A 26,446-nucleotide genomic window follows, 5' to 3' on the forward strand; every position below is an offset into this window, starting at 1 on the left:
GCGGTGGTTGAGAGTCCGCCTGCCGATGCAGGGGACACGGGTTCGTGCCCCGGTCCGGGAAGATCCCACATGCCACAGAGCCGCTGGGCCCGTGAGCCATGGCCGCTGAGCCTGCGCGTCCGGAGCCTGTGCTCTGCAACGGGAGAGGCCACAACAGTGAGAGGCCCGCGTACAGAAAAAAAAAAAAAAATACAGATGAAAAAGTATAATAAAGCCACAAGCTTAATCTCTACCTCATTTCAGAACCTATCAACCAAAAGAAAAAAGATTATCTATCACAATAAGTAGTAATAGTAAATAGTCAATAAAAAGTGCCTAATCTTCTCTTGGTTATACTAAAGATGATTCCAATATTAAAACACAAAGTACTAAATCATAAAAGCTCAGATATTTTAAAAGCTAAGGAAATCTATAACATAGCTACCTAAAACTGTTTGGAATACCCTCCTAACACACTTTGTCTTTTATATATATATATATATTTATACAGCAGGTTCTTATTAGTCATCAGTTTTATACACATCAGTGTATACATGTCAATCTCGGTCTCCCAATTCATCACATCACCCTCCCCACCACCACTTTCCCCCATTGGTGTCCATACGTTTGTCCTCTGCATCTGTGTCTCAATTTCTGCCCTGCAAACCAGTTCACCTCTACCATTTTTCTAGATTCCACATATATGCGTTAATATATGATATTTTTCTCTTTCTGACTTACTTCACTCTGTATGAGTCTCTAGATCCATCCACGTCTCTACAAATGACCCAATTTCATTCCTTTTTATGGCTGAGTAATATCCCACTGTATATATGTACCACATCTTCTTTATCCATTTGTCTGTCGATGGGCATTTAGGTTGCTTCCACGACCTGGATGTTGTAAATAGTGCTGCAATGAACACTGGGGTGCATGTGTCTTTTTGAATTATGGTTTTCTCTGGGTATATGCCCAGTAGTGGGATTCCTGGATCATATGTTAATTCTATTTTTAGTTTTTTAAGGAACCTCCATACTGCTCTCCATAGTGGCTGTATCAATTTACATTCCCACCAACAGTGCAAGAGGAAAGGTTCCCTTTTCTCCCCACCCTCCCCAGCATTTGTTGTTTGTAGATTTTCTGATGATGCCATTCTAACTGGTGTGAGGTGATACGACATTGTATCAGTCTTTAATACATTCTCAAATCTGAAGTACTTTTTCCCTTTGGTCTTATTGAAGAAATACGCTGTCCGGAGATAAGACTTCTATAAGCTTGTGTACACAGCCACATAAGAAAATATTAAAACATTTTAATGTTCACTTCAGGAAATTCTAAAATTTAAAACCACTCCAAACTAAAATATGACCACTTCAAAGAAAAGGGGATAATTTCAAAGTTAAGACAAAAACAGCTTTTGATACAAACCACTGCATGTTGCAGAAGCAGTAACCTAGTTTCACTTTGAGTGTAGTGTTTGTTGCCCTCAAGGGATCTGCAACTTTCGAGCAAGATTTTTTCATTAAATGCCATATAACAGGTAAAGCAGAGGAGGAAAAAAAGTCAGTACATCTTCATGCTACAACACATCTCAACTGTTCAGTTTAAGGGAAGAAAAGCACAGTACTTACGAACACATACATATACAAACACGCACACATACACACGTATCACATTGATAAGCTTCTGTTAGCTACTGGTGAGATAAAACTAAAATGTTAACTCAAGGCTAACCTATAGAACATGTGGCAACTTAACAATCTGCTTGTGAGGCGCGAAGATCCCCAGCATCACACAAAATTCCGCTTGACTATTTGCTCCCTGGGTCAATAATTGGTCAGTAATAACCTGAGCAGAGAAAGCTGGTGGAAGATGTTCAAATAGACAAAAGTTTTTCCACATAGAATTCTTAGTTACTTTTCCCCAAAACATGGTTCTCTATATTGAGCTGTGAATACTATGCATGTTTCAGAAAGACAAAAATCCCAAACACCGCATTTCTGAGTGAACAACCTGTTCCAAGACACTATCTCCCTATAAGCCCCAGAAAAGTTACTTGGAGGGTATAAAATAAATTAATTAGTAACAATACACACTTCAGACATTTATATTTTAACTGCACTGGAATGTCTAAAAAATGAGCCTATGAACAGCAAAGGCACTGAGCCCAAGAGGAAGTGAACAGACTCCTGGCTTGCAGACAAATGAGTGGGTGGAGGAAATATTTATGTGGGGAGGATGATTTTTACACGATGCTTTTCTTAATCTAAAGAAAACCACAGCTCTTCGCAATATAGGTGCTATAAATAGATGTAATCAGTCAAAAACCTGAATAAATACTTGTTTGCCTACTTGTTTTGTTTTTAAATAACTTTTGTCACAACCCAAATCCAATGGGTGACCAAGCAGGTTGCCCAGTTAAAGGCCTGGGGACACAGGACCAAGACGAATTCCCCTGCACCTGTTTATGCTGAAGAAAATATTTTAATTAGTAATGTGGGTTTTTCTTGTGATATCTTTAAATATACTTCCCTCACCAAAATCAAAGAGTTTTCACACTGGTTCACATCAATGTAAAATTTCTACCAACTACTTTTGGCAACACCTTTAAGAAATGTGGCTAGAGCAATCAGTTTTGATCACAGAACCATTGTTCTAGTAACTGCTCCCTCCTTCCCCAGCTCCTCCCCCCCAAAACCCCACATCTATCTATGATCACAAAGTTCCTGTCAAGTAAGTATTAGTCTCTTTCATAAATAGAGGAAATTAAGGCCTGCTGACTAAAAGGTGAGAGGGGCTCTGAGAGAGTAAGAACTAGTTGAGTATATAACTGCTATGCTCTTTTCTCCCTTAAAATAAAACCCAATCGGAGGACAGATGACTTTTTTTGGAAGTGGAGGTGAGGGTTGCTGGTAAAGAGGTAATGTAATCTAGGTTTTCTAATATTTTTACAATGGACATGTATTCCTTTTTTTTTTTTTTAAATAAATTTACTTATTTATTTATTTATTTTTGGCTGCGTTGAGTCTTCGTTGCTGTGCACAGGCTTTCTCTAGTTGCGGGAAGAGGAGGCTATTCTTTTGTTGTGGTGCGCGGGCTTCTCATTGTGGTGGCTGCTCTTGTTGTGGAGCATGGGCTCTAGGGGGGCGGGGTTCAGTAGTTGTGGTGCACAGGGTAGTTCACTGCTCCATGGCATGTGGGATCTTGCCGGACCAGGGCTCGAACCCGTGTCCCCTGAATTGGCAGGCTGATTCTTACCCACTGTGCCACCAGGGAAGTCCCTATTATTTCTATAATAAACCAAACAACTGATCCTAAACTTAAAAACTAAATGAATTCATCAAACCAATTCAGATTCAACATAAAAGATCATTTAGATGCGAGTGTTGATGAAAGTGCAAACGTAAGTTAACTAAACATAAAAAGCACTTACATCTACACCAAGCCTCAAAATACCAGCAGACTTTCAGTAACACTCAACAAACATTTATTGAGTACCTACCATGTATGAGGTGCCACAGACATAACTACGGACATGATACATGTGACCCCGGTTTCAGAAGCTTACAATATCGCCAATTAGACAGGGTGGCCCTATATCCTATTTTAATGAGCAAAGTCCTGGTTTATACCTGTTTCTCCCAGAAAAGAGGGGACATATGACCAAGACTCCCTTCTCTCCCAGGGAAGCCCAGATTAATCGTTAATAATGCCCCTCTCACATATCTCTCCCAGTCTGGAGAATAAATGGTTACCCATTTATGCAAAAAACAAATATACTACTGTTCCTATATGGCAATAGGTTTGTAAAATGTGTATCATTTCCAGATTTTATCTCTTTAAATTCATTTTTATTACACATTAGATTTTCTTAAATTATACAAAGTAACTTATTTTAGACCTTCGTCTCATTCTGATATATACCTGTCATACAATAAAATCAAAGATTTGCTTTAATCAAATAAGAGAAAATCAAAATCTGATTTTACCACATCAAAATGTATACAGAGGGACTTCCCTGGTGGCGCAGTGGTTAAGAATCTGCCTGCCAATGCAGGGGACACAGGTTCGAGCCCTGGTCCGTGAAGATCCCAAATGCCGTGGAGCAGCTAAGCCCGTGAGCCACAACTACTGAGCCTGTGCTCTAGAGCCCACGAGCCACAGCTACTGAAGCCTGTGCACCTAGAGCCCGTGCTCTGCAACAAGAGAAGCCACCGCAATGAGAAGCCCGCGCACAGCAACAAAGACCCAGTACAGCCAAAAATAAATAAATTTATTTTAAAAACATGTATACAGAGTAAATAAATCAAATGAATAAAAAAGAAACTTTAAAGACTATAAGCCCCTTGAGGAGAGAGAGTTCTTTTAAAAATACTACTTCAACATTCTAGCCTGTGTCTAGATCAGTACTGAGAACATAATGAGGTCCAGATTGAGGCCTGTGCTCTAGAGCCTGTGATTCACAACTACTGAGCCCATGTACCACAACTACCGAAGCCTGTGCGCCTAGAGCCCGTGCTCCACAACAAGAGAAACCGCTGCAATGAGAAGCCCGCGCACTGCAACGAAGAGTAGCCCCCAATCGCCACAACTAGAGAAAGCCTGTATTGTAGCAACGAAGACCCAACTCAGGCAAAAATAAATAAATAAAAATAAATCTATAAAAAAAAATTAAAAAAAAAGACTCAGGAGGGACTTCTCTGTGGCGCAGTGGTTAAGAATCCGCCTGCCAATGCAGGGGACACGGGATAGAGCCCTGGTCCGGGAAGATCCCACATGCCCCAGAGCAACTAAGCCTGTGCGCCACAACTACTGAGCCTGTGCTCTAGAGCCTGCGAGCCACAATTACTGAGCCCACGTGCCACAACTACTGAAGCCCGCATGCCCAGAGCCTATGCTCCGCAACAAGAGAAGCCACCACAATAAGCCCGCGCACTGCAATGAAGAGTAGTCCCCACTCACCGCAACTAGACAAAGCCTGCACGCAGCAACGAAGACCCAACGCGGCCAAAAATAATAAATAAATAAATAAATAAATAAATTTATATATTAAAAAAAAGACTCAGGAGCCAGCCTGATAAGCTCCTAATGGACAAAAACAGGACAACTGAGTATCAACAAGGATGAATAACAGTAATGCACTGCAACACTTCAAATATGCTTAAATCCATTGGTCACCTTTAGAGGATGCTAAGAGAACCAACTCATTCTTCTGAAAACTGGTAAGTGAAGGGCAAGAATCAAGCATTTAGTCTGCCATTCCTATGAGATCTGTACCTCAAGGAAACTAAATATTTGTTGAGGGGAAAGTTTTTTGTTTTTTGTTTTTTTTTTTTTGCGGTACGCGGGCCTCTCACTGTTGTGGCCTCTCCCGTTGCGGAGCACAGGCTCTGGACGCGCAGACTCAGCGGCCATGGCTCACGGGCCCAGGCGCTCCGCAGCATGTGGGATCTTCCCGGACCGGGGCACGAACCCGTGTCCCCTGCATCGGCAGGCGGACTCTCAACCACTGCGCCACCAGGGAAGCCCGAGGGGAAATTTCTTTTTATAGAAGCATTCCAGCTAATAATTGAAGAAGAAGTTATAGTGTTTGGTATTATTTTGCAACCCATGATGAATTAATAGATACAGGCAAAGATCATCAGTGGCTGGTAACAGTACCGAAGAAGAAACAACCAGCACTGTACGTCTCCTGGTAGAATTACACACCACCAGCTATTAGTCTTGCCCCGCACCCACAAGAAAAATTGAACCTTAATCTGATCAAGCCTGTAGATCTAAAAGCCAATTTACAGGAAGGCACCGAGGAACATGTTAACCGATATCACGCGGGTACAAGCAGCACAATCCAGACTATGGGAGACTATACAACAAATCATAGGGGTTCTTCAACAAAAATTCCAAGGAAAAAGAGAAAGAAAGGAAGGAGAACTTATAGAAGAGACTTAACAGACATATTAGCCAATCACTTCTTTTGAACTTAATTCAACATTCTAGCCTGTGTCTAAATGTTGAAAACACTAACTGAAAAAACAATTATGAGTCATTTGGGAAGTACAGACACTGACTGAACACTTAATGATGGTCAGGAAGTCTTTTAGTATAATCATAGTATTAAGTTGTCTTTTTTTTTTTTTCACACACACACACTGTATTTTATTTTTACAGGAGATAAACTGACACCAAGCATTGTAAATGGATGACCACAACAAAAGCAACAATGATTGCAATTACCAAACACGAAACACTCTCATACTACGTCATAATATTGCCATTCAGTCCAGTAATCCTCCACCGTAACAGCTCCTTTACTTTGCAGTGAAAATTGATGTGTATATTTTTTGCCTCTGAGTCGTTGTGGCATTTTTTTTTTATTCAAACAGAAAGTCACAAAAATTATAATCATCCTCATCAGTTCACTCAGTCCCACGTAATTAATTTTTTTTCATTTTGATCTTTTGTTAGCACTTTTATGAAATCATCAGTTTTCCATTAGAGTTCTGAAAATGCTTATTCATTCAGTTCAGCAGTATAGTCAGTTACCAGAAACCTGTACTTGTCAGAGCCTTTTCCATGAATTCCTTGAAGATGAAACCCTTTTATAGGAACATTTTTGCAAAAGCATCAGAGTACACCCAGAACTGTCTGTAAATGACAAAAGACTTAAAAAAACACTGAACACTTAATGATGGTCAGGAAGTCTTTTAGTATAATCATGGTATTGTCTTTTTTTTTTTTTTTTTTTTTTTTTTTTGCAGTACACGGGCCTCTCACTATCGTGGCCTCTTCCGTTACGGAGCACAGGCTCCGGAAGGGCAGGCTCAGCGGCCACGGCTCACGGGCCCAGCCGCTCCGCGGCATGTGGGATTTTCCCGGACCGGGGCACGAACCCATTCCCCTGCATCGGCAGGCGGACTCTCAACCACTGCGCCACCAGGGAAGCCCTGTCTTTTTTTTAAAAAAGAATTTTTGTATATAAAAATAATATGATATGACATTTAGAATTGCTTCAAAGTAATTGGAGGGAGGGAATTATAGTGAGGGTGGATATATATGAAACAAGATTAGCCATGTACAATAATTGTTGAAGCTGGGATATGGGTATATTTCGGCTCATTATATTTTCCCTGTTTTTATATTTGAGAATTTCTATAATATAAAAAGGGTTTTGAAAGACCAAAAATAATATCATAATTTAGAAACATACAGGACACTGTTAACCTGACAACAATGGAGAAAATATATTTTATGACAAGTACAATTAACTCTAAATTAATCTTTTGACTAAGGAATTACAGAAGTAAAATATAGTGTGAAAATCCCTCTGTATTATGACTACATTTAATATTCTTTTATACAACTTAAATTTTATATCTCTAAAAACTATAATGTAAGCAGTATGGTATATTTTTTTTTTTTGCGGGAGAAAAAATATTTATTATTAAATAGAAATAAACCCAGCTATACATTATGGTAAGTGTAGAGTACTTTGTGTGTACTTTTTTTTTTAATTTAATTTTATTTACTTTTTTAAATAACAGGTTCTTATTAGTTATCCATTTTATACATAGTAGTGTATATATGTCAATCCCAATTGCCCAATTCATCCCACCACCACCCTCACTCCACACCAGTTTCCCCCCTTGGTGTCCATACGTTTGTTCTCTACATCTGTGTCTCAATTTCTGCCCTGCAAACCGGTTCATCTGTACCATTGTTCCAGGTTCCACATATATGCATTAATATACGATATTTGTTTTTCTCTTTCTGACTACTTCACTCTGTATGACAGTCCCTAGATCCATCCACGCCTCTACAAATGACTCAATTTTGTTCCTTTTTATGGCTGAGTAATATTGCATTGTATATATGTACCACATCTTCTTTATCTATTCGTCTGTCAATGGGCATTTAGGTTGCTTCCATGTCCTGGCTATTGTAAATAGTGCTGCAATGAACACTGGGGTACATGTGTCTTTTTTTTTTTTTTTTTGCGGTACGCAGGCCTCTCACTGTTGTGGCCTCTCCCGTTGCGGAGCACAGGCTCCGGATGCGCAGGCTCAGCAGCCATGGCTCATGGGCGCAGCTGCCCCGCGGCATGTGGGATCTTCCCGGACTGGGGCACGAATCTGTGTCCCCTGCATCGGCAGGCAGCCTCTCAACCACTGCGCCACCAGGGAAGCCCCATGTGTCTTTTTGAATTATGGTTTTCTCTGGGTATATGCCCAGTAGTGGGATGGCTGGGTCATATGGTAATTCTATTTTTAGTTTTTTAAGGAACCCCCATACTGTTCTCCATAATGGCTGTATCAATTTACATTCCCACCAACAGTGCAAGAGGAAAGGTTCCCTTTTCTCCACACCCTCTCCAGCATTTGTTGTTTGTAGATTTTCTGATGATGCCCATTCTAACTGGTGTGAGGTGATACCTCATTGTAGTTTTGATTTGCATTTCTCTAATAATTAGTGATGTTGAGCAGCTTTTCATGTGCTTCTTGGCCATCTGTATTCTTCTATGGAGAAATGTCTATTTAGGTCTTCTGCCCATTTTTGGATTGGGTTGTTTGTTTTTTTAATATTGAGCCGCATGAGCTGTTCATATATTTTGGGGATTAATCCTTTGTCCGCTGACTCGTTTGCAAATATTTTTTCCCATTCTGAGGACTGTCTTTTCATCTTGTTTGTAGTCTCCTTTGCTTTGCAAAAGCTTTGAAGTCTCATTAGGTCCCATTTGTTCATTTTTGTTTTTATTTCCATTACTCTAGGTGGATCAAAAAAGATCTTGCTGTGATTTATGTCAAAGAGTGTTCTTCCTATGTTTTACTCTAAGAGTTTTATAGTGTCCGGTGTTACATTTAGGTCTCTAATCCATTTTTTTTTTTTTTTTTTTTTAGCCGCTCTGCGGCACGTGGGATCCTCCCGGACTGGCGCGCGAACCCGTGTCCCCCGCATCGGCAGGCGGACTCTCAATCACTGCGCCACCAGGGAAGCCCCTCTAGTCCATTTTGAGTTTATTTTTGTGTATGGTATTAGGGAGTGTTCTAATTTCATTCTTTTACATGTAGCTGTCCAGTTTTCCCAGCACCACTTACTGAAGAGACTGTCTTTTCTCCAGTGTATATCCTTGCCTATTTTGTCATAGATTAGTTGACCATAGGTGCGTGGGTTTATCTCTGGGCTTTCTATCCTGTTCCATTGATCTATATTTCTGTTCTTGTGCCAGTACTGTATTGTCTTGATTACTGTAGTTTTGTAGTATAGTCTGAATTCAGGGAGTCTGATTCTTCCAGCTCTGTTTTTTCCCCTCAAGACCGCTTTGGCTATTCAGGGTCTCTTGTGTCTCTATACAAATTTTAAGATTTTTTGTTCTAGTTCTGTGAAAAATGCCATTGGTAATTTGATAGGGATTGCATTGAATCTGTAGATTGCTGTGGGTAGTATAGTCATTTTCACAATAATGATTCTTCCAATCCGAGAACATGGTGTACCTCTCCATCTGTTTGTACCATCTTTAATTTCTTTCATCAGTGTCTTATACTTTTCTCCATACAGGTCTTATGGTATATTTCTGATTTAATAAAACTTTAATCCCAAATACGCTAACACAGAATGATCAAAAGTATAAAAGAAAAATTAAACATGTTAGAAGTAAAACAATTTGCCTAGTAAGGTCATCACTCAGTCAAGATCAGAATCCAGCCTTTAGAGAGTAGACATTACTGTATCCCAGATACTAAGTTAGCTTTTAATGTTTCAGTGACAGGACAATAAAACCGAACCACAAACTTCTGTCTTCATGTGGAACTTACTATGTAGACCTGGCTACAGGTAAGGTTTTAGATCTATATTGCTTAAGTACGTAGCCAATATTTTAGTAAGAACTGCCATTAAAGCTGCTTTATGTGTGTTCTCCAGCTGATATGCTACACAGTACATTCTGCCACCTTCATACTTACAGGTCGAACTAAGAAACCATTATCCAAACAAAATACATGTATGCTTATACAGAGAGACTTGTGGGTGTGCAGAAGACCATTTTAGATGATTTTCTAAATCTGCTGTACTATGAGGTGACCAGGATTCTCTTCTTATTCAGTCAGTGTTGTGGTGTTGCTATCACCGTAAGTGCAATGGCCGTAAGCATTTCACTGTATAAAAGTCAGATGTAAGCACAGGCCATAGCCACGGTTCTCACCATTCAATGAAAAACTACCTTCTTCCTTCCTTGGTTTTCTCCCTCCATCATGAGCCAGCAAATATCATGTATTCTCAGTTCTAAGCTCCATTTTATTGTTTCTAAAACAAGGATGCTACATACTTTTCCTCAGTTCTAGGATGCTATTGATTTTTTTTTTTTTTTTTTTTTTTTTTTTTTTTTGTGGTACGCGGGCCTCTCACTGCCGTGGCCTCTCCCGCTGCGGAGCACAGGCTCCGGACGCGCAGGCTCAGCGGCCAATGGCTCACGGGCCCAGCCGCTCCGCGGCATGTGGGATCCTCCCGGACCGGGGCACGAACCCGTGTCCCCTGCATCGGCAGGCGGACTCTCAACCACTGCGCCACCAGGGAAGCCCTTGGATGCTACTGATGTTAAGTTCTTATTTTACGGTCAAGTTTGTGGAAGATCCAAATGAAGCAGCTACAGTCTCTGACTGAGGATCCAAACCTCATATTCATTTGGGGCTTGTTCCTTCTACCTTACCCCAATAACCAAGGAACCAACAAGTCCTGTTTTTAAAAACTGCCCTGTCCTCCCTGTTCCAATTGCTAACGTAACCTCTGAGTTCAGGCCCTCATCACCTCATACACAGATTACAACAGTCTGTCTGCCTCCCTCTTTCAAACCACCTTACACAGAGATTTTAACTCCATTTTCCTAAAGAATTTGGATCATGTCACTCCCCAGCTACAAACCTTTACTGGTCTCTAGAGCCTTGGAGTAAAGTTCAGTTCCTTAGCAAAGCATTCAGAAGCCCTCCACCATCTGCGCCCAGCTGACTTTTTCAGTCTTGGCTCCCAAAGTCCTCCCCGCCCACCTAACATCCTCATGCTATTTTTCAAATGAACCTTGACTTTTTCCACTTCTAAACCTTTGACTATGTCATTCTTTCCTTCTACCTAGAACATCCTTCCCCCTGCCATCCACATGACCATAACATCCTAGCCGCCTGTCAAGACCTAGCTCAAATGCACCTTCTTCATGAAGCTTTCCTTGACCACCATTTTTGTTTCGTAGAATGCTCAGGAGGATTTTCATTTTCTTTTAAAAGGACGTGTAAGCTAATGGAAAGAATACTCAACAGTTCTGTTTAGGCTGGGAGGAAAGTGATTTTTAACAATCCATATCCATGTGATATTGTCAATTTCTTCCTCCTCTTCCATAAAATAAACTGTTACAGGGAATGATTTAAATTAATGTAGAGTCTGGATGTCATGGTTTGCCTCAGGAGGGATTTTCTGCATTAGCAAGTGCAGAGTGAAAGATACTCAAGTGGTACCCCATCTGTAATGGTATTCTGCCTCAAGACCAGCACCTTCTTCTCCTTCAAGAACTGCTTAATACTTATATTCTCTCAGAGCCAGACACTGCAGACAGTGTAACCATCTGGCACAAGTTAATTTTCTAGTAAACAAAAGGTGGCTATTTTCCATGTGCTCCTGGAGACAGGGACCTGTAACTGGACTGAAAAGGGTTATCACTATGCAAGAGCTAGACTCATCCATGTTATAAACCATTTTTCTGCATGGACACAAGAAGGATGGGGAAAAAGACCTTCAAACTTACCCTAAAATAGCCTTGGAGAGAATGACTGTGAACATCAAAAGATAACTTTCAAAGATAATAATGTCAAAGAAAACTTAAATTTGTCTAAACAAATATAGACATCCAGATACATTATATATGGTATATACATAGGTACACTGTATGACTAAAATTAATCTATGAACAGATATTCAAGCTTATTCAAGTATAGAGTTTAAAAGCTTGATTTAGGATGTTTCCAAATAGAAAACTGATGTTAGTTGAAAAACTAGTGAAATCTGAATTAAGTTTGGAGTTACGCTGATAGTAATGTACCAGTGTTGGTTTCTTAGTGTATGTAAGACTGTAAACAATAACAGAACTAGATGAGGGGAACTACACTCAATATTTTGTAATAACTTATAAGGGAAAGAATCTGAAAAAGAAAAAATGTATATATATCTGAATCACTTTGCTGTACACCTAAAACTAAGATGACATTGTAAATCAACTATACTTCAATAAAAAATTAAATTAAATGAAAAAGTTTTTAAAGAGTAATATATGTGAAAAATATCTCAAAATCCTATACAAACGTTATACTCATTATTATGCTTTGTGTTTATATGGTTTTCTACTTTATTCATAAGATATAACCATCTGCAATATTTTCATATTTCTACTTTTATAACTAAACAACAAAATGTCAACACAGTGAAGTAATTTTCAAATGTTAATTTTCATAGTTTGCCAAACATACAATAAAAATGTTCCAACTTTAATGTTCCTACCATTTTATTTTACCTGTTCTAACAATTATAACAATGAATTTAGCTAAGAATGATTTCAGATTAACTTCTCTAATATAAAGCACTCAACTTTTATAATATATGTGGAGCAAGTAATAAGCACGGAAATATGTAATTGCTTTTAAAGAAATATTTGTTTTCAATTTAGGTTTCAGAGTAATGTGGAAGACTAAATTATTTTATCTTAAATGGCTGTTAGGTAAAACTCTAAGTATCAGTAATAGGTTAGGAAATGGAAGCATAGTTATAGAAAAAAGGGAAATAGACTTTTAAGAGCACTGGACCTTAAACTCTACCATTATTCCATAAACCACAAAAAGACCACACAGTTATTAAAGATTATCAATCACCATTTATAATATTTCTATATAGTTAGTTGTACTCTGTTATTATAATATTTTTAAGTGTAGATTTTAATCCAAGGTTTTTTTTTTATAACCAAGAAATAAATGTATATGTGTTCATTTTGAGGAAGAAAAAAGAAGAGAACTGGATGAGGTGGTATATAGGTACTCTCTTTGTAACTTTTCTGTAAATCTAAACTTATTCCAAAATTTTAAATTTTTTATTTTAAAAAACAGAACTTGGGCTTCCCTGGTGGCGCAGCGGTTGAGAGTCCGCCTGCTAATGCAGGGGACACGGGTTCGTGCCCCGGTCCGGGAAGATCCCACATGCCGCGGAGCGGCTGCGCCTGTGAGCCATGGCCGCTGAGCCTGCGCGTCCGGAGCCTGTGCTCTGCAACGGGAGAGGCCACATAACTTACTGGGATAACACAAATTGACATAATCACATTAATTAAAAGATTTTCTTTGAATTAAAAAAGCAAGTTGGTTTATTAGTTTTTCTCAAAAGTGAGTTTTTTTTAAACTTTTTTTTGGGGGGTGCGAGCTGTGCCGCTAGGCTTGCAGGATTTCAGTTCCCCCACCAAGGACTGAACTGGGGCCTTCAGAGTCTTAACCACTGGACAACCAGGGAATTCTCTAAAAAACTGTTTTTTTAAACTTTGATGTTTTTAAACTTTTTCAGGTTTACTTGGTAAAGACTATCAATTATGAAACGGGCTGGGTTTTTTCAGCCGGATTCACCTACAAACACGTATAGGTATGTTTTATGGCTTAAATCCCAAAATGGCTAATGCCAAGATAACCTGACTGACTTCTGACATCAGCTGGTATGGCCGACTACAGCTCAGAATGCTATGTGAATATGAAATAACCTTCCTTAGAACAGCTTAGCACTATTTTCCTAATTGTGAAGTGTGCATATTTTTGGACCCAGCCATCGAGAATTCCTCATTAGTAGATAATACGACAGGTATACAAAGATGTGTACACAAGGGCATTCGTTATAGCACTATTTAATATAACAAAAATTTGAAACATAAATAATGATATACACAGACACTGGCATACTACATAACCAAATTATGACATAGGTTTATATTAAAAGACACAGAAATATGTCCACATGGAAAAAAAAAAAGACTAAAGAACGTGTGGGAATGGAATCATGCAATCTCACTATGTAAAACTATGCATATACAATCATGCATATATATGCTCATATTGAGAGATATCTCAGGACAGGGGTAAAGATGGGGAAGGAGATATTTTATTTCTTTCTTTATATTTTCTGTAATCCTTAAATAATTTTTTTTTTTTTTCGGTACGCGGGCCTCTCACTGCTGTGGTCTCTCCCGTTGCAGAGCAACGGCTCCGGACGTGCAGGCCCAGCGGCCATGGCCCACGGGCCCAGCCGCTCCGCGGCATGTGGGATCTTCCCGGACCGGGGCACGAACCCCCGTCCCCTGCATCGGCAGGCGGACTCTCAACCACTGCGCCACCAGGAAAGCCCCTTAAATAATTTTGGATAAACCTGTACAATTTTTTAGAAAAATAATAAAGCTATTCTTCATAATGCTATAGAAGCAATTTGTGTCACACTCAAATAAGACATTAAGTACCCAAATATGTAATTTTTAAAAAGTGATCCCCTGTTCACAACTGAAAAAGGCAAAATATTTGTTATTAAACTTACTGTAAACTATAAACGTAGAAAGCTGAGAATAGTTCTACTATAAAAACATCAGACATTAGCCAAAGACTCTAGGTTGTCAATGTTAACTGCAACATTAGCTATATAATAGCTAACAGACATGACACGTCACAGTATTATTATGCTTAGCTAGAGCTACACTATAGTTATAAATATCACGTTATTTCACATAGATTCTATTTATAAATATGTACCTTAGCTGAGATCAGTCAATAGATTTTTTTTTTTTGCACAAGCAACAGAAATCTGTCCTCTTGCCAAGGGTTTATCTTTCCGTACCAATGAATTGGGGAGCTGCAAGAGAACTTATAACACATTCAGTATTCTCCATTATATGAGAGATGAGGGAAGAGGAGGCTTTAAAATGTTAAATGGTTCCTGTAAGGTCAACAGCTAGTTGATGGCAGAGCTGGGCCTATCACCCAGATTCTGGTCATAAGGCTCAAAATGAATTATTCCTACATACCCATCAGGATGGCTAAAATTAAAAACACTGACAATTTCAAGTGTTGCCAAGGTGCAGAACAAATGGGACTTTCATGTGTTACTGGTGGAGATGCAAAAGGGCACACTCTCTCTGGAAAAGAGTTTGGCAGTCTCTTATAAAGTGAAACATACACACACCATAGCATCAAGCAGTCCCACTCCTAGGTATTTACTCTAGAGGAATGAGAACTTACATTCACTCCAAACTAGAAACAATCCAAATGTCCTTCAACCGGTTAATGAATAAACCACCTGTGGTACATCCACACAGTGGAACATTACTTGGTGATAAAAAGGAACACACTGTTGATCCACACAAAAACTTGGATGAATCTCATAGGCATCATGCTGAGTGAAGGAAGCCAGTCTCAAAAGGTTACCTACTGAATGATCCCACTTACATAGCATTCTCCAAAAGACAAAGCTATAGAGATGGACAACAGATCAATGGTTGTCAGAGTGGAGGGTGGGGGAGAGTATGAATGAAAAGGGATTACAGAAGGAGTCTTTGGGTGATGGACTTGTTCTGTATCCTGATTGTGGTGGTGGTTACACGCATCTATACAGGTATTGATACTCAAAGAACTGTACACATGTCAAAATGTCAATTTTACTGTACATTAATTTAAAAATTAAAATAGGGACTTCCTTCCACGCACTGCAACTACTGAAGCCCGTGCACTCTAGGGGTCTGTGTGCTGCAACTACTGAGCCCACATGCTGCAACTACTGAAGCCTGCACGCCTAGAGCCTGTGCTCTGCAACAAGAGAAGCCACTGCAATGAGAAGCCCGTGCACCACAACAAAGAGTAGCCCCCACTCGCTGCAGCTAGAAAACCCCGCGTGCAGCAACGAAGACCCAATGCAGCCAAAAAAACCCCCAAAACAACAAAAGCCCCAGGGACTTCCCTGGTGGTCCGGTGGTTAGGACTCTGCGCTTCCACTGCAGGGGGCATGGGTTCAATCCCTGGTTGGGGAACTAGGATCCCGTATGCTGTATGGTGTGGCCAAAAAAAAAAAAAAAATACATAAAATAAAAAATAAAAAAATTAAAACAAATTACTTACTCAGTCTCTGGCTTCTAAAAGCCAGAAATATTTATGGATTTTTAAATTCAATTTTAAAATTAATTTTTCAATTAGCAAAATAAAATGATTTGATGGGTCTCTTCCTATAAAATCTCAATGCCAAGAAAAGAATACATTCAACTTGGCAAGTTACACAGCCTCATTTTGTCTTAATTTCTCCGTTGGCAAAATGGGGATAATAATACCTACCTCAAAGGGTTATATGAGAATTAAATGGTAGATAAATAAATAAATAAATAAATAAAAATACAGACATATTCACAGTATACATAACTTTGGTTATGGAAATGGAAGACAACTCCAACCAAGTAACTTTTAAGTTTTGTCCTTCCAGAGAATCAGGTTCTGATGACTGCTTTTCTGATAGAGCTGTCTCTGAAATACAGTCCAAGCCCGGCGTCTGATTTTCACATAGAAGTAAAAATTCACTACTGAGTCCTTGATGTATTTTTATTCTGTAACCACTCTACACAAATAAATTGTTGTTTAAACCAGACTCTGTGTTAAAGAAGATTACACTGTATATATTTGTATATATTTGTTTGTATGTATTTCGTAGTCCTCTTAATTCTACCTAACTTAATGAATAAACAGGTAGCCAGTGCTCTCGTGTGTGTGTGTGTGTGTGTGTGTGTGTGTATTAAGTAATAGTAGGTTTCCTACCTCTCAGAAGAACACAGTTTAAATGCTAGGCAAAATGAGAATGTAACCTTAACCTTTCCAGAGTTTCAGGTCTTTAAGAATTACCCCTCTATATGGAGTAAGGTCATAAACATGATGATTTTCTTCATGCCACATTTCTTAGCTTTCTACTTTCAAACTCATACCTTTAAGCCCAGCTTTTTGTTTTATCACTCTCCCACCCCCATTTAATCCAGTAAGCATTTGCTTAGCACCTACTTCAAGAAAATACTTTTTGTTAAGCTCTATTTTGGGCAGTGATTTTCAAACTGTCTGTCCCAACCCAATTTTTACAAATGAAATAGAATAAAATAACAGACTGCCTCACAGATGGTAAGGGTAAATACCGTTTCATGAAGCTTTTGTTTCAGTTGTGGGTGGGGACATGTATGCGAGTGAATAACGTAGGCATGCATATACTGCTCTTACTGTGGATCGTGGTCCAAAAGTTCGAGAAACAGTGTTACAGGGATTAAATAAACATCAGCTCTAGATTTAGAACAGTACAACCCTGCAACAGTTGGCTTCTCTGGACATGTTTTTTGGTACTCGCTGCACCACCTGACCTTAGAGACACAAGTCATCTTAAAGAAAAAAAATCTAACTTTCCATTTGAGGTGATGAAAAGGTTGAGGAGATACTGAAAGGCAGAACAAACTGTCCTTTGGTTATTGTTACAATCCCCGACAAGTTGGAATGGATGCAGAAGTGTATACTTTCTTTACCGCAACCTGACAGGAGGAAACTAGCCATTTGAAATGAGGTAATTTTTAAATTAAAAAAAAATTATGTAGTATACACTTGTATGGATCAAAAATTTTAAATACAGAAGAGAATACAGTGAATAGAGCATTACTCATGACAGCTATACCAGAAACAATCCAAATGTCCATTAATGGTAGAATGGAGAAATAAATTATAATATACGCATACAATGGAATATTATACGAGAATAAACTAATTATTCTTACATATAATGATATGGGTGCATCTTATAAGCCATACTCAAACGAGTACACACTGTATTACACTTACCTATGGCTGAGAGATTTTCCACAGTAATATACAGTTTCTTCATTTGTTTTTGTAGCCATATAAAATTTATTCAATTGCATGAATATATGTTAATTTATTTATCCAATTCTTACTGATGGGCATTTAGGTTTTTTCCAAACTTTTGATGAGTTAATTTAAATGACTTTGCATGCTTGGTATGCTAAAAAGAAAACTGAAGGGCTCAGGATCTTTCAGACAAGGTAACTTCAAACTCTAGCTCCTAGTATATTAATACAGGAAAAGTCCCTGGGCATCTGGGTCACAGTTTTAAGAGGAACTGGGAAAAAATACATATTTATTTATGCACAAAATTGAGATCATAAACACTCTCCTTGCCACCTCCTCAAAAAATGAAACACTTCCCATGTATTTCAATGTTTCTAGGCCACTGATACTACTCTAGATCTATTAAAATGACACATTCAGAAGGGTGAAAACAATTCATAAGGACCTAGTTAGAGAACTCATTTTATAGCTCACGCAGTGTAATTAAGAAGTTATATTCCATTGAATTCCCCAAACTGAATCAACATTCCAAAGCTGAAAAGTATAAATGTGTAAAAGACTATGTTCTACACTAGCATTAAAGACAAAAGGAATCACCTACCACTGCATGTCTTGGTGAAATCCAGGTAGAGTCACAACCCTCTGATGCCACATGCAGAGTAAAGACCAAAGAATCAGGCTAAGGAGCCATTCTTTGCATCATTTCCATTCTTACTCTCTTCCAACAAACCCTTCTCACCACACACTGATTCATCTATCAAGAAACTGACAAAAGCAACTAGCTATCTGCTAAGCCATTTGACTCTGGTAAACTAGAAAAAATAATAATTAAAAAAATAGCACCCCTTTCCAAGAAAAATTTTACTTAGCAAAATGTATTATAGTTGAGAAAAAAATATGTAACTCAATCATCTAAATTTCATTTGTTTAGTCAGTCTGGGCTCACACAGCATTAATGATGGTGTTATTAATATTATACATTCTGGCCGAAGTTAAGTTCTTTCAAGTGTTCTGCAAAGTCTAAGGAGAGTCTAAGACCATTATTTGCCAATCCCTCTTTATCAGCAACCCAATACCAGTGACTGATTCCACTGATGGGCAAGCCCCTAGGTGGCTCAATAATAAAAGAAAATAAGGCTTAGCAGATTCCCTTGAGGTAAATTCTAATGCATTACTGATGTGTCTACCTTATCTGAAAAGTCTCTAGCTAACTTTGGTGGGTTCACAGACTTAACACAGTGATATTCTGCAAAAATGACAGAATAATTTAATTCTATAGAACCCAAGAAATCCTATTTTAAAAGCTCTATGCACTGAATAAAGCTGTATACATGCTCTTGAATCTACTTTTCAGAGTAACCAGTCTCTTAAACTATATTTAAAAAAGGAAAAAGATAATGTCATATTTTACCATAAAACTGCCTTTCTGACTAAAAACCTCAGAAGAGCAATGGGGATTCTTTAAGAAAAAATGTTCATAAGCGTCTTCAAAAATCAAAGGTAACTGCTATATAAACAAACAGATTAACTAAAGCATCTGATGTCTTCACTGATTCTACCAAGCACTTTATGGCTTGCATTAACCATGAAAATTTACACAAGGCTTTGCACGTGATTCAACTCTGGACACAGAACTTATTGAGCTACATTAATGTCCTAAAACACCCCTTTCACCGCATAAGCTCTGTAAAGGCTTAAAACAAGCACAGCCTGTGGGTAACACTGTAGAATTTGGAGCCAAGTTTTATTGTCTCCACGAAGTTCAGCCAGCCATAGAGCAACAAATCAAAGTTCCAATAAGCACAGTGCACCTGCAAGTCTTAGGTATGCTCCAAGTCAAATATTTGCAATTTTTTCATCCCAAATCAGCACAGATGAAAGTATGCAGATCACAGAACCAGCCCTCGAAATCCTGGAAGCCAAAATGATCTGCAGTTTCACTCCCACATCACTTGTGTCCTACCATTTATTGAGTCCTTAATGTGCATATGTACCAGGAACTGTTCTAGAAGTTTGCATACATTATCTCTAATACCTATAACAAATCCTGTTCTGATGAGGAAACTGAGGCTAGAGAGGTCAAGGTGACTTGTCTAATGCCATAAAGCCAGTGGCGCTTTATTCAAACTCCGTTCTCCCTGGCTCCAAAGAGCCACCTCTGTGATCCTCCCTCAGCTAAAGTCACTAACTCCAACAGCAGCTGTCCTTTATCAAAGTAAATTCAAGGGCCAACTGTCTGAAATGATGACAAAGATGAGAAAAATATCATACCTAAAACCATGGCACAAGACCCAGGAATTCCCAGCGAGGAAAGTCAGTCACTTCCTTCAGAATAACTAGTTCCAAAGGCTATGATTCAAAATCAACTGACTTTTTGGAACAAGGGAAATGAAACTCAAGAGTGTATTCACATTTTTGGTGAAATTTTCTAAAACTCTTGAGAAAAAGGTGATTTCTTGAAGCAATTCACTTTTACAGTTTACTTCTTTGATAGGCTTCAGACATTCCAAAACAAAATCACATCCGCAGCATTACTAATCAACTTTTTTCTACAGACTTGAAAAGTACCTTCTTACCACACTACAAGATTACTTCCCATACTTAGAGCAGAAATGGAAACAGCTCTGGGTGTCACGAATCAGATCTTGAGGCCACAGTTGCAGAAAGTAGGTGCTGTTTCCCTTGAGTAGGAGCTGCTGATCTGAAACCTCCCAAGGGAAGGGTGTCTGAAGAAGGGTGTCTGACAAAGAGCATTGAAAAAACTAAAGCAAAAGCTGTTCGTATTAATGAGAGTGAGCTGCTGGCACCACTACTCCGTAAGTGTTTCACTGCTATGCAATTGTTTTCCAGCTTCCAAGCTCTGAATCTGGCAGAGAGAATGCTGTTCTCACAGCCATATGAGTTACATGATCAGCTGCTTTGTGGTGTGTGGGTGTTTAAGTAAGTGACTGGTTAGAAGAGGTTCTGCAATATTAAATCAAGGAAGCACACACTGTCCCCTGAGATTTTAATGATTTGTCACTATACTACACTGACAAAGAAAAGCAACGTATTTGCAACTTTGAAATACTTTTGAGTTTAGGATAGGCAAATAATTTCTGACAGTAAAACTTTAGGCATGACATGAAAAAAATATATAACCTGTAATATAAGCCACTTCAATCACGTTTATTGAAAATCCTTCCATTAAAACATTTAAAAATGGATGATTCTGATGGCAACATCACCCTGAAAAAAGACATGAAATCATATTTAATAAAGTTGAAAAACCTTCACAGAGCAGGTGCTCTATTAGGGGAATGATAAGGCCTTCTTTTAAGAGATGGGATCAACCTCAAAGAACACAAAACAATTCCAGATACGCATCACAAAACAGACCACTGACTGTTGTTGAAATTTACTACATTTAGAAGATAGTGCAAGGGATATACATTATCAACTGGTCAAATTTAGGCAAGTTATTTTGAGTTCAGTTTTAACTGTTTCTTAAACTCTCACATACATCTCTTTACAGGAAGACAGGCAAATGATACCTTACAAATACCTAACTCACTGTAATCAAAGAACAGAACGCAAGGATACATATTTAATCTTTGTTGCTTACTGCTCAGGATCAAAGTAATGCCAATCCTCCAGAGACAAACAAAACAAAGCAAAACACAAAACTCAAATTCCTTTCACTTTTGCATAATACAGACCTTAACCTGAGGTCCCAGGACCAGGCTCAAGATGACTGTAATTGCATACAAAATTATGTGTGTCTATTTCACCGAGAAGAGGGTCCTAAAGGCTTCCGTGACTCCAAAGAAAGGTTAAGAACCACTGAAGTAGACTTTTCCAGAATCCCTAAAACTCAGCAGTGAACATTTTAAACAAAATTATACTAAAGGTAGTATCTATCTGAATACATGTGCACAGTCCTGATACAAACATCCAAGATGCCTGCCAGCCCTATCACAGTACAGCTCACCACTCTCAAATCAGCCCTACATGGGAACATCACCTGCACACACTCTCACATGCCAGCCACAGCAGCTCTTCATTCCCTAAGCATATACATGTGTCAACAAAGCATGTGCTAGTTGCCATTCCCAGAACAATATGGATCTGACCATCTCTGGGAAAAAAATACACGTTCTTCCTAAAATATTACCCTATATATTTACTATGCCTTGACCATAGATGTTAAAAATTACAACAAAAATAAATGAAATTTAAAATACAATGAAATTCCCACACACCATATGTATGTAATTAACTGGGAAAAAAGCATCACTCAGGTATTACTGAGGGTCCATGGGAGATGCATATAGGGGAAACACTGTAATAATGATGCTTGAACACGGGACAATCAAAGCCAGACTCACGCAGCACCATCCTGAGAACATGGTTGTGGAAGGCACCCTTCTCCAAAGGCAAAGCACATTCCTTTGATTGGCACAAGCCATTCCTGACAATGGATCCGCGATGACAGGGACTGTTCCGCAATCAGGAAGTGTGCGTGTGTGTTTTGTGGGGGAGGGATATGCTAGATGTGATCAAAGACTGGCTCTCTTCAAGAAGAGCATATGGGATCTTAAATCGTGAAGACAGTCTTCGAGGGTGAGGCAGGGGCATTTATCATTTCTACAGGAGACATTCCTCGACAATGAACATGTTCTGTGCAGATGTAACGCGGGTGTCACTACCTTTAGTGGCTCCCATCTAAGAATCTCAAGCAGAGCCTGATTGGAGGGGAGGAGGTGGTGGGGGTGGAGAAAGGTCTGCATTACCCTCCGGGTGAGTGTTGGGCGGTTGTACACTAGATACATTTTATCTCAGGCGGCACAATACTCCCGGGGGTTGGGGGTTTGGGCGCAGCCGCAGGGAAGGGGAGGAAGGGGGTGCAAGCCACCAGCTTCAGGGCAGGCGAATCCTCGGAGGAGGACCGGTGCAAACCTCCCCCTCGGCCCGCTAACCCGTGCAACACCAGCCTCTCCTCGGGCCGCGGGGCGAGCGGACTCTGCAAAACTGGAGTCCGGCCCGGGTCCGGGAAGGAAGGGGCGAAGGTGCAGAAGCGGGCGCCCCCGGCCCAGGCTCGGGGCCAGAAGAGCGCAGCGCCCCGGGCCTCCCCGCCGGATGGGGGCTGCTCCGGCCTACTGGACGCAGCTGCCTTGGCGAAGGGCTCACCCGGCGCCCAGAGCCCCAGTCGGCTCAGCGGGCGGTGGAGAGGAAGGGCTGCTGCCAGGGGCGCAGCCGCGACTGTGGCGTGTGCGTTGGGGGCAGGGGCCCCTACTCACCCGGGCCGGCCGCCTCCGCCTCCGCCGCCCCGACCACCGCCTCGGCGGTCCATCCCTGCGGCGGGGGGCCTGTAGCCGCGGCGCTCGAGTAACAACCGCCGGCTGGGCCGGCCCCTCCCCCCTGCCCAACGTCTGTCCTCAGGGCCGCTCCGCAGTCCCGGCCTCGGCCGCCGCCGCCGCCGCCGCCGCCGCCGCCGCCGCCGCCGCAGCGCTACGTGGCCGCCGCTCCGACGTCTCGCGACTCCCTTCCGAGCGCGCGAGGGCGAGCGGGGCCGGCGGGGCGGGCGGCGCGCGGGGAGGGAGGCAGGGGAGGGGGTGTGCGTGTGTGCTTGTGTGTGCGGAGAGGAGGGCAGGGAGGGAGGGAGGGAGGGCGAGCGCCGGCGAGAGCGCGCGCGCGCCCGCGGCCCCTTCCCTCTCCGGCCCCCCCGCCCTACGGGGAGCCCGACACCTCCCTCCGCCCGCCCCCCTGGCATCCCGGCCGCTGGGCGCGGCGGCGCGCATGCGCAGCCCTTGGGGCCGGCCCCGGCGCACCTTTTCTCCCTCCTGCTCACATTGTGAGCGCTCCGCCGCCCACAAAACTGCCGATTCCCGCTCCACCCCCGCCTCCCCCACTCCACCCACTCCCGGGCACCCAGGTAAAGGCGCGGAGTGCGCGTGCGCACCGCTCTTCTTGGGTTTGGGGGCGTGGCTGCTGAAAGGAAGCCAAAATGTAGAGTGGGAGGGAGCTTTGGGTTCTGGGGGGTGGGATTCCACGAAGTGGGGGGCGGGTTAAGATTAGGGAAAGGTGAAGTGAAGAAAAGTAGGCCCGAGTGAGATTTAGAAGTAAAAGAACTTTGGTTTATGAAATAAGGTAAGAAAACAAACAACTTGACTCTGCCCTCCTTGTTACTGAAGAGCAGTGTGAGTGACAGAAGACAGAAATAAAAGAGGCAAAATATAAGCAGTAGTGGTCATTCGCTAGAGTAATGGGACAGCTAATAAAACGAGAAATTTAGAGATCACCCAGGGTGGTCAGAAGAACATATTTAGAGCCGTGCTTGTTCTGTGGCCAGAAATAGGGAAGGGGATATGTGTGTGTGTTGCGCGCACGCGTGTGCGCTTGAGACAGGGAGCTGCTGAAAGAAAGGAAGCCTCCATTTAAGTATTATAGCATTATGACTAATTAGCTATTAATCATTAATATAATTAAGGGTACTATTAGCTAACAAGGTAGCATTTATCCAAGTTCATAGCCAAGAGAAGTAGTCCATAATTGAAAGTGCTTGGAGTACAGAGAGGGGAAATGAACCCAGCAAGGTAAAGGCCTTAGATGGAGTAGAACCAAGGCATGACCTTTCCCACCATAAACCAAACTTCCTTGATGATTTCCAAAGTTTAACTTTTTTTTTTTTTTTTATGCGGTACGCGGGCCTCTCACTGTTGTGGCCTCTCCCGTTGCGGAGCACAGGCTCCGGATGCGCAGGCTCAGCGGCCATGGCTCACGGGCCCAGCCGCTCTGCGGCATGTGGGATCTTCCCAGACCGGGGCATGAACCCGTGTCCCCTGCATCGGCAAGCGGACTCTCAACCACTGCGCCACCAGGGAAACCCCTTTTTTTTTTTTTAATAAATTTATTTTTTCATTTTTGTCTGTGTTGGGTCTTCGTTGCTGCTCACGGGCTTTTCCCTAGTTGCGGCGAGCAGGGGCTACTCTGTTACGGTGCATGGGCTTATTGCGGGGGCTTCTCATTGCGGTTGCTTCTCTTGCTGTGGAGCTCGGGCTCTAGGCGCACAGGCTTCAGTAGTTGTGGCTTGTGGGCTCTAGAGAGCAGGCTCAGTAGTTGTAGCGCATGGGCTTAGTTGCTCTGTGGCATGTGGGATCTTCCCGGACCAGGTAGCGAACCGGTATCACTGCACTACCAGGGAAGTCCCTCCAAATTTTATCTTACTTGGAATTCCTTATTATCCTTCCGGAGCACAGTCTCCGGACGTGCAGGCTCAGCGGCCATGGCTCACGGGCCCAGCCGCTCCGAGGCATGTGGGATCTTCCCGGACCGGGGCGCGAACCTGTGTCCCCTGCATCGGCAGGCAGACTCTCAACCTCTGTGCCACCAGGGAAGCCCTATCCTTCCATTATTAAAAGCACACTTAACAAATGTTCTTGCACTGAGGCTGAGCTCTCAACATTTTGAAGACACATGCAGGTATTTCTCCCCAAAATAGCACCCCCCAAAAATTCCTGTGGAGAGTAAAATGACCTGAGTCTGCGAAAAGGTTAGGGAAGAGATGGAAACTTTATAAAGGGGTTTGAGGGTTAACTCCGTCCTTAGCTACTTCCAAAAACCTATGCTTGGTTTTTATTACACTTGGACTCCATACTCTAGGGATTGCAATTTAGCAACTTTGGGTCATGTTCTTCAATAGTGAGTGTCTTCAGTAGGTAAACACTAAAAATGATATCATATTTTAGCAAGTAGAGAAAATCTTCAGGCAGAACAGGAGGAAGCAAGCATAAGTAGTAAAAGAAAAGACTTAGATTCAGTGTGAGAAATAACTTGGCATCCGTGGAGGCTGGTGAGCCTAGAATATCTGACTGAGGTGTCCAGCTTTGCCTTCTTGGACATTTGATCCATCCCCCACCCTCTGCCTGTCAGGGCTATCCTGCTTGGAAGAGGGGTATGCAGAGTGACGGCTAAAGAACCAAGTCTCTAGGAGTTTCTACCCACAGGCCAAACCTCTGAAGGGCTCCTAGTCATTGGAATAGTAATATTGTCACCTTCCATCTGAAGCATGCTTTATGGTTTTTGCAGAAAGGTTATGTCCATTATCAGATCTTGCAACAACCCCATGAAGCAGGCAGAACAGGTATTATTCCCAGTGAAGGAAATCCAGGCCAAGGTATGTTTACTGGCTCAGCCCATGTCACCCAGCCCAGTCAACAATGGAGGCAAAGCAGGACTCCCAATGTGCTGTCCTGTCAAAGGGTTTAACAGGCCTTCTCGGAAAAACAGCTACATATTCCTCTGGATTTAAAACAGGTAGCCTGGCCATGTGAGGGACGATAATTCTAATATTCAGTTCTACATCTGCATCTCCTTTAGTTCATGGTTTTTTTCATCCTTGCTCTCTCCAGGACCCTGGCACTTGCCCTGTGTATCGGAAGCCTTGGCAACTGGTACTCTGGAAGGCCCTGGGCCTGGCAAGGCGAGCCCAGTCCCTCTGCTCTCCCTTAACTCTTCCCCCTTGAGAAGCTACAGGAAGAAGGGCTGTCATCACTTTGCTAGTCCCA

General features: G+C 41.4%; 1 protein-coding gene across 2 annotated transcripts in view; it reads right to left on the bottom strand.

Annotated features, from left to right (window-relative positions):
- Nucleotides 1-23,257, bottom strand: part of ZNF652 (zinc finger protein 652) — a 70,104-nt gene extending 46,847 nt beyond the window's left edge. For both annotated transcript variants that reach the window (XM_082678993.1, XM_082678992.1), the window contains exon 1: nucleotides 23,180-23,257. The gene's annotated coding sequence lies outside the window, so the exon portion shown is untranslated. The remainder of the gene's footprint in view (nucleotides 1-23,179) is intronic.
- Nucleotides 23,258-26,446: the final 3,189 nt, after the last annotated feature.

This window comes from Grampus griseus, assembly GCF_964374135.1.
Source record: "Grampus griseus genome assembly, chromosome: 20".
NCBI lineage: Eukaryota > Metazoa > Chordata > Mammalia > Artiodactyla > Delphinidae > Grampus > Grampus griseus.